Below are 11,127 nucleotides of genomic sequence, written 5' to 3'. Positions count from 1 at the left end.
CTATTCTATCTGCTTTTGCCTTAAGGATATTTTACGGCTCCATAGCCGCTTCATGGCGTTCTTCACATCCTCATTTCTCAGCGTATAGATAAGTGGGTTGAGCATTGGGGTGATAGTAGTATAAAATACAGACACAGCCTTGTCCAGTGGGAAGGTAGTGGACGGGCGGAGGTAAATAAAGATACAAGGGACAAAGAAGAACGTCACTACCGTCAGATGAGATCCGCAGGTAGAGAGGGCCTTGCGCCGGCTCTCTGCTGACCGCTTCCGAAGACTAAATAAAATGACTGTGTAGGAAGCCAAAAGAATGAGGAAGCACCCCAGGGATATGAAGCCACTATTGGCAATCACTAACATGTTTACCAGAGTTGTGTCAGCGCAGGCAAGTTTTAGGACCGGGTGGACATCACAAAAGTAGTGGTCAATGACTTGGGCATTGCAAAAGGGCAGCTGAAAAGTCAGGAGGGTCTGAACAAAGGAATGTCCCAGGGCCCCCAACCAGGACAGGGATGCCAGCACAGAACAAGCATTAGCACTCATGATGGTAGTGTAACGGAGAGGTTGGCAGATGGCAGCATACCGGTCAAAGGCCATGACGGTCAGAACAAAAATCTCAGCACAACCAAAAAAGTGGAAGGTAAACATCTGAGTTACACAGCCCCAGTAGGAAATTGCCTTCTTCTCCGAGAGGAAGTCTGCAATCATCTTGGGGGCCGTGGCTGAGGAGTAGGCAATGTCGACAAAGGACAGATTACTGAGGAAGAAATACATCGGTGTGTGGAGTCGGAGGTCAGAAAGGACGGTGATCAAGATGAGCAGATTTCCTACCATGATCACGATGTAGAAGAGGAGGAACAGGGCAAAGAGCATGAGCTGCATTCCAGGATCTTGGGACAGACCCAGAAATATAAACTCCGTGACATTGCTCACTACTTCCATGGGGATCCAGGCAGGACTGGTGCAATGGCTCTGGTTCTCTGCAAAAATAAGCAGGTTTATACCTCTGCAAACCTGGGAAAGCTTAACAGGAAGAATTGTGAAAATATTTAAGTGATGCTAAATATTGTAAACTTTTCATATTTCTTGAGCATAGCTGATGTATATTATTATTAACTCACATTTGATTTTCTGTTCCACCTAGACCTATAGTTCCTTTTATCCCAAAAAGAATCTGACGGCTTTTACCCTACTGAGTTTAATCTCTCTCTCTCTCTCTCTCTCTCTCTCTCTCTCTCTCTCTCTCTCTCTCTCTCTCTCTCTCTCTCTCTCTCTCCCTCTCTCTCTCTCCCCCCCCCCCCCGAAATTCTCTTTATGTTTGTGACTGAAGATAAGAACAAGAAATCAGATCCTGAAGTCTGATATCTAAACTTCTTACTAAGTCATTTTAATATGTGGATAATATACACAGATCAAATTTAAAAGAACTAGATTCTCCTTAATTAGGTGAGGAAGACTCTGTTTTCTGAGTCTAAGTTAGAATGACAGTTTCAATATATTTAAGGATTAAGAGGAGCCCTATCGATTAAAATACTTATATTTAATGACTGAAAACAATGTATTCAGTGGCCTCTGCATAACAAAAACCCTTATTTACAATACTAAGGGGAAGTTTGAGTCCCAATCCCTGACCTTCATATGGAAATTTCACATCTCTTACCCATTAAAAAAAAAGTAGTGAGGAATGGTCACCCTATACAAAAGAAAGACCCTTTTCTAAATTGCTCCAAATATTTGAAAAGAGTCCAAATGTATCAGGATGCTGTGCTGTCCGTGTTGTTCGCTTGCTGAGTCAGCCCCCGACTCAGATGGACTATGTGCACAGTGAGGTGGAACCAGATATACGAGAGTCCATTCTGAACCAGTTCACTCTTCCTCCTTATCCCCAAATGACTTGTCTTGAATGTACCAGACAACGCGTTGCCCTTGTCATTCTAGGTAAAAAACAGGAATAAAAATCCTATAATAATTATGCTGCAAATGGTTAAAAGGAAATTAAGTGCTGTTATTAGAAGTTTATATGAGGCTTTTAGCTTTTACAGAATGGTTTGTGACTACAATCACCAAAAATGGCATTGTTGTCTAAGAAAAATGCCTTCTCATCTTTAAATAGAAGTTTCATAAATATATTTTTAAATCATTACACATTTGTAACTTAGGAATTTTTCTGTGCCAGTCACATTTTAGAGGATGTTCCATTTTTAAGGAAGAAAGCTTGGAACAAAGAATTAATACTCTTTCTTTGACATGAAACCTTTTTTAAAGGGTTCAAATGCATGTAAGAACAAATAACTTGAAGGAATTTAAAAGGTCAAACAAAACAAGAATTTCAGTCTATCACCAGAGTTCTTTTTAATGTGACAGCATTTCAAATGGCGTGGCTCTTATGATTCATATAGCATGGCTTGGTAAAATTATAACTTTTTCATGTTATCCGGAGGCACCAGCCTCTGGAGAGGAACATGAATCTTGGCAAAGACTAAGTGAAGATCAGAGAAAATCCTCGAGGAAGTGAAGTAACACAATGACCGCAACAAGAGGCCCAACAGAACCGTTGTGGAGATGATGTAAGACCCGAGACTGCTGTGCTCCGTTGCACGTGGGCTCGCTAGGACTTGACACCGACTCAACGGACGCCAGCAACAGGGGCTCCAATTGACTCACGAGCACACTCATCTGGGTGCTCTGAATTCTATTTAATGAGTAGATCGCTGTTTCCTGGGCTCCCTGTTCTTAATAAAGCTTTTTAAGGTTTAGAAATACATCCGCTATTATGAGATGTGTTTTAAACACAAGAGCACTAGAGATCCCTAAGAATCCTGAAGTATGGCTAAGGAAAGAAAAGATGTAGCGGCATGCTGAAATTAAGTGTGATTTGGTTGGAGTGGGGGGGCCTCTGGTTTCATTTTTGCTACATGATAACGCTATGAAGCAGAAATTACTTAGCTTTGCGTCTTTTTCAGATAAAATATTTTACAAGAATGTTACCAGCTTCTGTAATACAACAATATCATGTATTTTTCCAGGATTTGGTGTCTTTCCGATTCCTTTTCCTAAGGCCCACGTGGATTCACAGAGGGCCTCTCTGCGTCAACATCAATTCAGTGACACGCAACGGCAATCACACTGCTCGGGTTAATGGCATCACAGTCACCATTTCATTCTCCTCATTTGAAAATCAGAAACCTTCTACCACAGCGGTTCTCAACCTATGGGTGGTGACCCCTTTGGGGGTCAAACGACCCTTTCACAGGGGTCACCTAAGACCATCGGAAAACACATAAATATTTCACAATATATAATTACATATTGTTTTGTGATTAATCACTATGCTTTAATTATGTTCAATTCATAACAATGAAAATACATCCTGCATATCAAATTCCTTATGATTCATCACAGTAGCAAAATTACAGTTATGAAGTAGCAATGAAAATAATGTTATGGTTGGGGGGGTCACCACAACATGAGGCACTGTATGAAAGAGTCGTGGCATTAGGAAGGTTGAGAACCACCGTTCTACAATATCAAAAAGCCTCCTTTTCAAAATAACCCCCTCTGCTAACCATGAGGAGTTTGATTTAAGGACTGCATTTGAAACTGGAAAAATTAAAACATACACCATTTATGTCTGAATTTGCTCCAATTAAACTTACAATGGTAATTCATTAACAAATTAATCCAGACATTATTTCACTTGACGTGTGTTAGCAATCAAATTGGGCACTCTGCATGTAAACTACCATAATGATCACAGTTCTCTCGGACACCGGTAAGGAAGGCTTTCCAATGAATGTTACTAAGTACAATTTTGAAAGGTGAGTTGGAGGGAATCAACGATGCAAAAGATCTTGGACTGTGGACGGAGAAGAGTCAATAGGCCCAGGTAGACATTCTAGGCCAAGTGAATAGCATATACAAAGATAAAGATTCCGGACAAATCCAAATAGATAAATGTTAGAAAATTAGCCTGAGAAGATAACAATCCCCAAATTGTAAGTACGTCTATGTGTTAAGCTGGAGAAAGAAATTTTTCATGTAAATAATTTGGGGGCCACAGACAAATATCACTCCCACAAGAGGAGTGTAGGTGGAGTGGTAAAAAGTAGTTGTTATAAAGAATAAGCCTGGAACACTAGCAGTATAATTTTAGGAAAGTTACTTAACGTTCCCTATGCCTCAGGGTTCTCAACTGTTAACTGCTACATGAATAGTATCTACCTAGTAGGGTGTTCTAAAGATGAAATATGCATTGCATATAAAGCCCTTATGTACACAGCACCCTTTAAGTGTGCTTCCCATCTTAGCAAGGAGAGGATACGCTGATTGGAAGCAGGAAAAGTAACCTGGATAGGCTTAATCTTTGGATACAAACATTCTTAACATTGTCAGCTTCCAATTGACATGCACACATATACAGAAGCATGCATGTTGAAATCTTGTTTTCTTTTTCCTTCAATAAAATATGATGTCTTGGATGAGGCCAAAGAGTGCTATACTCGTGTTCATGGTATCTGCGCTATAACAGAGCGCTCGAGCAATACCGTGGGTACAGAACTAGGCTGCCAACTGAAAGGTCAGTGGGCAGTCGGTTTCCTTAGAGAGTCAAAGCCTTGGAGACTTCGGGGAGCAGGTCCCACTCTGCCCTCCATCCCTGTGGGTGAGACCTGACAGCAGCGCTGGGTTTGGGGTTGGCAGATGAAGTAACACAATTGATACTTATTGATAAGACTCCAAAACTCCATCCAAGTGATTTCAAATAGAACAAGTAGCAAAGAACACAGCTCCTGAAACCCTCGAGGCAGGCGCAATAGTCCTACTTTCTCCTAAATAATCTCTTAATCCTCCTTAAAGCACTCCTGTGAGGGCTTTAGAAAGGGAAGAGATCAAACTCAAGATTTCTTTCTTAACAGTAAGCTCCTTCCCATGGCAAGGTCTTTGAGCAATGGTGCCCTTAATTTCAATATCTCTCGTAAAGACATTCTAACACATACATGCTTCATATCTATGATCAGTTGTCATAATTTTATTAACTATCCATCCTTTAAAGTTGTACCCATAGGCTCATTTAAAGTCTCAATTTGTGCTGGTTCTCTAATTTTCCATAACTAATTAAGTGATTTACTAATTGTTGTTGTGCCGTGAGATAATTGTTAAGAATCAGACCAAGTAAAATCTTCAGAAAACTCTATAAGTGAGTCAAGAAGCCTTAACATATTTCAAGGCAGAGGCAGTTTAAGATGTCTATTTGATTTCCTATAATTCAGAGTATTTATGGTTACTTATCTTTTTCTTTAATAAATATTTTAGTATGATCTTTATGTTAGACTCTGCTGGGAATATAAAAAGATCAATAAAAATTGATTATTTTTCAAAAAATTATTAAATAAATAAAATATTTAATAAATGTTTTAGTATGATCTTTATGTTAGACTCTGTGCTGGGAATATAAAAAGATCAATAAAAATCTAGTGTCTCACATAAAACCACACATTTTAGAGTAATGCTTTTAAATGACTTTCCAAATTCTTCTTAATCTAGACCATTTCTTGTATAAGAAAGTCTATTGTCATAGAGATAAAAGGAATACTAGTCATCAATTGGTGTATTCTACCCACTGAACCATTGGTAAAGAAAGTGAGGTTCAGAGAAGCCGTTTAATTATCGGGGTTTCATCATTAATTTTACTGTTAGGGTTAAATTGCAATTTAAATAATATTCAAATTGTTACAAACTATTCTTTGACTAGATTAATTTAATTACTGGGTGGAAATGTTGTGAAATGGGTGGATCATTTAATGATTCTTCTTTATCTTTCAATCTAATTTGAGTCAATAAAAATTATCCTTGCTTTCAAATACCACTCTGGGATTGGGGGTGGGAGGTGGGGGACTTACTCTTACAAGCTTCTTGAGTGTGGTTCCACAACTTGGATTTAGACAGCGTAAGATCTTCTTTGAGCCATAAACCTTACTAAGGCAAAATTGTGGTCTCAACACTAAAAGATTGAGATCCGTATTTCCTCTGCTAGAAGCAGATCTGGATTTGCTCTTTCCTCTCTAAGTTTTCCTACTTTCTTTACTCCTCCTTCTCTTGACTAGATAAGTTGTTAGTAGTTTAGAGTCATGCCACGGTTTCTGACCTTGGTCTGTAAGAGCTGCTTTCTATGTCCTTGAATGCCAAGAAGAGAACACTGCAGCAGGCTTTATGCATCTAGGGAACCCTGCCGGGAAACACTGGGCAGTAATTGGCTAGCAACTAGGATACTATTATTAGGCAAGGAAAGTGCAAGTATGATTATGTATGAAACTATATTGAAATCAAAGGTGAAGGTAGGGTCATAATTCGGGGGGGTGTTGGTTAGTAGTTTAAACTATTGAATACAAAATCAATCATCTGAAATGTAAGCCCCCACCTGAAGGGGGTTACATTACCACCTTGTAAGTAATTAGCAGCCCGCATGCCATTGTATGACATTTCCACAGTTGATTCAAACTGGGGGCAAGAGAAGGGAAGAATGATGCTCAGCATCATGACATTGAACCACTAACCCAACAACAAAGTAGTATGCTTATCAAACTATTAAAATACTTTACTTCCTTTTAATATTTGCCACAACTTAACTGGGAAACAAAATGTTTCATGGAGTGGCTATTTGAATATACTGCCTCAGTCCCATTATTAACTGAACTTAAATTTCTAGGGAACTTAGGTAAAAGTATGTGGGCAGAGTTGAGAATTACATCTGTAGTGTAAAATGTATCACGAAGTTACAGGGTAAACTCAGTCTCCGCATAAAGGTTTTTGTGTGCTGAACCACAATAACAAGAAAAATTATTACAACCTCAATCGTATCCATCTTGGTTTCACTGATTTTTATTTTAACAAAAAGATTATGTTACAGCATAAAAGTGCTTCTTGTTAATATTGTCTTGTGCTGTGAAGCTTTACGTTACCAATAAGGAAATGCCTAATTCTTACTGTCCTGATTTTCAATGAATTTCTCTATTCAAATTCCTTTTGAGATGGAAGGTCTGTGTCAAATACTTCTTTCTTTCTTCCCTCTCTGTGGTCCTCATTCTCTTTCTCTCTCTCTTTGTGTGTGTGTGTGTGTGTGTGTTGGTATTGCTATTGTTAGGTGATATCAAGTCAACTCCAACTCAGATGGACCCTGTGTGTAACAGAAGGCCGCGTGGCTGGGCCTGCACCATCTTCACATTGCTGTGATGTTTAAACCCATGGTTACAACCACCGTGTCAATCCTTCTCCCGAGCTCTTTCTCTTTTCCACTGCTCCTCTCCTGTGCTAAGCATGATGCTCATTTTCAGGGACTTTCCTCTCCTGGTAATATGTCCGAGTACGTGACAGGCAGCCTCACCATTCTCCCTTCTAGGGAGTTTGGGGCTCTAGCTCTTCTGAGGCAGATTTCTTTGTTCTTCTGACAGTGCTTTCCATCAACTCTTCATCAACCATCAACATCACCATTCAGATGCATCAGCTCTGCTGCATGCTTCCTCATTGACACTGGCATTCATACTCACACGAGGCCATCGAAAATACTAGGGTGTGCTAGTTATATAATCATGCATCAACTTGAGAGGATTATGAGTGAAGGGGTGGAGTGTAGTCTGTCAATCAGATCATTGTCATTGAGGCTTCTTTGTGGGCATGGCCTTCTCCTGAGAATTCTGGGATATCCAGTATTTCCTCCTTGGAGGTGGGAGACTGCTCACACCCTGGGAGACAGAGCAGCTGACAAGACCCATAGACCCACCCTGATGCAGAGACCGCTGCCAGTGCTGAGATGTTTCCAATGACACTGGATCCAAAGACTTTCTACCCACTGGCCTGTGATCTTCTACATTCGGCGTCATTGCATGTGTTTCGTGAGTCTCAAGAGGACCTTATAGATTGGTTTCAGACATATGGGCTACTGGTATGGGACATACGAACTTATAGACTTCGACTGGACTGGGTTGGGATGCTTTCTAAATGTTCAATTGCTCTTGTATATAAATCTTTCTTATACACATATGTGTGTCCATGGATTGGTTTCTCTAGTCTACCCAGACTCGCATATATGGTCTGATTCAGGCAGACTCTAGTCCTCAGAGTGGCATCCTTGCTCATCAATATTTTAAAGAAGCCTTGAGCAGCAAATTTTTCCAAAGCAGTACGTTTTTGGTTTCTTGACTGCTGGATTCATAAGCCCTGATTGTGGCTGCGAGCAAAAAGAAACCCTTGACTTCAGTCTTTTCTCCGTGTCTCATGAGGTTGTCTATTGGTCTAGTTGTGAGGATTTGGGTTTTCTTTGCACTGAATTGTACTCCATACTAAAGACTGCTGTTATTGATCATCATTCGCATATAAATCAATTCCTCCTTGCTTCAGCAAAAAAGTTGTATCATCTGCAAATCACAGGTTGTTAATAAGCCTCTTTCTCCAATCCTGATACCAAAATTCTTCTTCATATAATCCAGCTTCTTGGATGATTTGTTCAGAATACAGACAGATTAAGTATAATACAATATGTATAATCTTAGAAAGGAAGCAAAAGGACATACAAAAGAATATCTTTATCTTTCTTTTGCTTACTAAATTCCCTTCTTTTTTCATTTCTTCCTTCCTTCCTATCCTTCTTTCTTTTCCTTCTTTTCATCCTACCTCCCTTCCTCCCCCCAAACATTTATTATTTATATGGTGCTTAGTACTGTGATAGACACTGTAGCTACAAAAATCACAGAATAATAGTCTGGGAATACCAATAAATATTTTAAGTGTTTTTCTAGTTCAAGCATAGCTAAAAGAATCCCTATGAAGGTCAGTTAATAAACCTGTACAACAGCATGATCAGAGATGACTTCCAAGAAGATGAAACTTTGCTTCTAAGTATTGAAAGTGGAAATTGGGTTAGCAGTTCCAGCACAGGAAGCAACACACTTAGCAACATAGAGGCCTAGGGAACTTCAAATAATTCAGAAGTTCCTACAATGAGATAAGAATAGGACAGTAAATGAGGACTAGAATACATGCTTGGTCTCAAAACAAGCTCAGTCCCTAGAACTGGACCCAAAGTTTGGAGTGCTTCTAGAGCAAAGCAAATAATATTGGGACCTCTGAGAATTATCCTAGATTTTCTCATCCTCATGCATACCCATATCCCTACCGATGCCCGCATAATATGCCATATCAGACTCTGGAGTAGTTTAGAACTTGCAGAAGAGAAACTATAGCCTTGAAGAAACAAGAATATTGGTAGGAACAGCAAGTCAAAAGAGTTACTCACTCAAAATATAAAACCAAAACTGCACTGTGCTTACACTTCAGATTTTCTATTTCTCCTAGATAAAAGAAACTCATATGATTCTTCTAGATTTCTGTTACAAAATGATTACCCCAAAAATGATTCTAAGTAAAATAAAGACAATTAAAGATAATAAATCAATAAATAAATGTATTAACATGATAACAAATTAAAATAAATAACTTTGAGTAAGTCTATTCATTAAGGAAAAGCAATGCATTTAGAATAAAATATGGAATTTAATTAACAATAATTATCAATGCTGATTCATTATATATGATAAATGTGCCATAATAATGTAAGATGTTAGTAACAGAAGAAAGTGTGTAGAAGGTAGACAGAACTAGCTGAGTTATCCTTGAAACGTTTTGTAAATCTAAAAGTAGTCTAAATTTCTAAATTATTTAATAGTTTTAAATGATATTCCAAAAGTCTTCAAAGTGTAATGTTAACTACAGCATTTTTTCAAAACCACTAAGGTTATTTTTGCATAATTGCTAATATATATATATATATCACCTAACATAAAAGTCTCTTCTGTCAAAACTGGTTACAATATGAAAGAAGTTAGAGTTTTTATTTATTTTACTCTCACATAGCAAGGATCTGGACTCAAAATTTCTTGTTCACCTTTCTTTGCTGTGATTCTTTGGCATTAAATAATGATAAAATCTTCTTCCAGTCTACATTTCCCCTTAATTAGCTTGTCATACTAATCACAGATCTTTAGAAACAATAGTAATAGTATCAGTCAAAATTTGTTGAATGATGATCATATGTACACACCATTTTAGAGGTTTATGAATATTACTTTGTTTTGTTTTCTTGAGAATTCTGTGAGCTGGATATCATTTTTGTCCTTATTATATAAATAAGAGAGAATTGAGAGGGAAAGTCCCTTTTAAATAGTGGATCTAGGCCATGATGAAGCTGTCTCACTCCAAACTGCACACCTTTAACCTTTCTAAGCTCTCGTTATTATTGTTGTTAGGTGCCATTGAGCCAGTACTGCACCATCTTCACAATGGTTCTGATGTTAGAACCCGTTCTAGCAGCCACTGTGCCAGGTCATCTTGTCAAGGGCCTCCCACTTTCTCGACACCCCTCTACCTTCCCAAACATCTCGACATTCTGCAAGGACTTGTCTGTCCTGAAAACATGTCCAAAGAACTTGAGACTAAGTCTAGACAGCCTAACTCCTAAGGAGCATTCTGGCTGTACTTCTTCTGAGACAGTTTGTTTGTTTTTTGGCTATCCATGGTACCTCCAATATTTTTTGCCACCACCGTAATTTAAATGCCTTGGTTTTTCGCCTCTTCCTCAGACAACTTTTGTCTAAGTTTTGTATGCACGTGAGATAATCGGAAATAGCATGGCAAGAGAGAAAGAGAAAGTGGAACACATCCTGGCCCACGAATTCCCAAGGACTATATTCCAGCTCAGAATAGACAATGCACAGAACGGACCACAGGGCCAACCCACCATGAGACACGACATAGCACTAGGGGGCACAACACTGGAGACACAGTGTGGGAATTGTGCCTGATATGACCCCACCACACCAGGTCTAAACACTAAGAGAGTACATCAGAGCAGCAAGGGGAGCAAAGCAATGACATATCTGAGGAATACCAAAAATAGACTTTGTGGCCAGAACTTGGCACCTGATCAGACTCCACCAGAAAGCCCTCCTAAAGGTCAACAAACAGACCTGGAACTATTTATGGCATTTTTTGTTTTTTATTGGTTTTTGTTGTTGTTGTTTAGTTTTCTTGTTGTTCTTATTTTTCTTAGCTTTGTTTTATTTTTGTGCTTATTGTTGTTTG

At 38.8% G+C, this 11,127-nt stretch overlaps 1 pseudogene; it reads right to left on the bottom strand.

The window, feature by feature from the left end:
• Window positions 1-1,091, bottom strand: LOC101660315 (annotated as a pseudogene).
• Between the last annotated feature and the right edge of the window lie 10,036 nt (window positions 1,092-11,127).

This window comes from Echinops telfairi, unplaced genomic scaffold (assembly GCF_000313985.2).
Source record: "Echinops telfairi isolate 266 unplaced genomic scaffold, ASM31398v2 ScPeMD7_18;HRSCAF=68, whole genome shotgun sequence".
Classification (NCBI taxonomy): Eukaryota; Metazoa; Chordata; class Mammalia; order Afrosoricida; family Tenrecidae; genus Echinops; species Echinops telfairi.
This window is presented reverse-complemented; position numbering and strand designations above follow the sequence as displayed.